Below are 2,329 nucleotides of genomic sequence, written 5' to 3'. Positions count from 1 at the left end.
TTCTTCTTCTTCTTCTTCTTCTTCTTCTTCTTCTTCTTCTTCTTCTTTTTCTGCTTCTCCTGTTTCTCCTCCCCCCCTCTGCATCCTCCTCTTTTTTTCTTCTTCTGCTTTTTCCTAGACAGGGTCACTCTGTGTAGCTTTGGTTTTTCTTTGTAGACCAGGCTGGCCTCGAGTGATCTGCCTGCCTCTGCCTCCCTGAGTGCTGGGATCACAGGCGTGCACCACTGCACCTGGCTGCCATTGAGCTTCTTGAGTCCCTAAGATTTTTTTTTTTTTTTAGGTTTTGTGTTTTATGAGCCTCCCTTGGGTTCCGATGGCACCATTTTAAGAGTGATGTTCTTTCCCCTCCCCCCCTTTCTCTCTCCAGTCTGCTGTGAGACGAATAGCCTCCTTCTGCTTCCAACTCCATGAAGCTTTCCCTAAGAACATGAACCAAATGGCTAAGGGCTGAACAAACTGTAGGCCTCTCAAACCATGAGCCCAAAATAAATTCTTTCTTTTTAGAACATTTTTTCTTAAGTTGTTTCTTTCAGGTATTTGTTCACTGTTATCAACACTAGTAACCAACACTATTTTTACCTTGTTTTTGTTATTTCCTCTTACCAAGTCAGGACCTAAAACTAATTGTGGGGACCAAATAAAATTTTGTCACTCAGAAATGTTTTTTATTCTATTGAAAATATTTTTTTTGTGTGTGTGTGCAATCTATCCTGATTATGGTTTTACAACCCTCTACTCTTCCCTATTCTTCCCCACCATCTCTTCTTCTGGATCTACCATCTTTCTGTCTCTTGTTTTTTTTTTAAAAAAAGCAGGCATCTAAGGGATAATAATAAATAAAACATAACAAGGTAAAACAAAAATAAACAAATTGGAATAGGAGAAAACAAACAAACAGAAGGAAAAGATTCCAAGGAAAGACACAAGAAACATAGATACAGAGACCCACCCATTTGCATACTCAAGAATCCCATAAAAATGCAAAACTGGGAGCCATAATCTACATGCAAAGGACTTGTACGGCAAAAATATAAACACGGATAAGAAATTAATAACAAAACAAAAAATGCTGGCATGATGTTATGAGACAAGGTACCTCCAAAGACGCTGTTGAGTTTGTTTTCTCTTGGCCTTCGACTGCTGGACCTGCAGCCTACCCTTAAGAAGTTTGTTTCCCCAGTGTTTTGTTTTCTCCCTTGGAGAAAACCTACATTTTCATTTGCAAGTGGTTATTCATTGGAGACAGCTTCTGGGTTAGGAATGGGGGTATGTGTCCACTTTTCCTTTTACCTCTAAGAGCCCACCAGATACAGACCCATGCAGGCCCTGTGCATGCTGTCTCAGTCTCTGTGAGCTCATATGTGCCTTGGTCCTGCTGCGTTTAGAACGTCTTATTTCCTTGCTGTTCTCCAACCCTTCTGGATCTTACACCCTTTCCACCTCCTTTTCCACAGAGTTGAGCCCCGAGGGGAGGGGTTTGATGGAGACATCCCGTTTAGGGATGAATGTTCCAAGCTCTCTCGTTATCTGCTTACAGTCTGGCTTTGGGTCTCTGTATTTGTTCCCACCTGCTACAGGAGGAAGCTTCTGTGATGATGGCTGGGCAAGACACTGATACACAAGTATAGCTAAATGTCATTAAGAGTCATTTTATTGCTACATTCCTTTAGTGGGACAGTAGTATTTGGTTTTCCCCTGAGTCCCTGGGCTGTCTATTTCAGGTTCTTGGTCACCCAAACAGTATTGGGTTCCATGTTGTGGAGTGGTCCTAAATCAAATCAGATATGGGTTGATTCCTCCCGCAGAATTCATGCCACTGTGGCACCTCTGTGTCTTGTAGTCAGGACACCATTGTAAGTTGAAGGGTTTGTAACTGAGCTGTCGTTTATGTTTCGCTTTTGATAGTATTCAGAGTAACTTTCAGTTCCAAGAACACTATCCCGTAGGGGAGAAGACTCTGGATTGGTGCCAGCTCAGCTTTGTGGTCAATGGGTTGTGTAGGTGTTGTCTTCATCCATAGGGCCTTGCTATCAGTTTGTGGAGAGCAAATGTGGTCTTTGCAGCAGTGTGGGTTGTCTAGGGGTTTCCTTCAGTCATCAAATCAATTAGATGTAACTCATTCCCAGTGCTGTAAGCTTCATTTGCTGACAACAGATGTCCAGTTGGGGTTCTGTCTCCCTATTATTTGATTATTTCATTTAGATCACCTTCAAATACATGTATATAGTTTAGGAAGTATCTACTCTAGTAGGTTTCCATACTTCCCCTCAAATGTCCCTTAGTCTTAATTCTCTCTCTCTCTCTATTCCCTCCCTTGCCCCTTTCTTCC

The sequence above is a fragment of the Psammomys obesus genome, unplaced genomic scaffold (genome assembly GCF_907164565.1).
Source record: "Psammomys obesus unplaced genomic scaffold, mPsaObe1.curated_primary_1811, whole genome shotgun sequence".
NCBI lineage: Eukaryota > Metazoa > Chordata > Mammalia > Rodentia > Muridae > Psammomys > Psammomys obesus.
The sequence above is the reverse complement of the archived record's forward strand: the minus strand, read 5'-3'. Positions refer to the sequence as shown.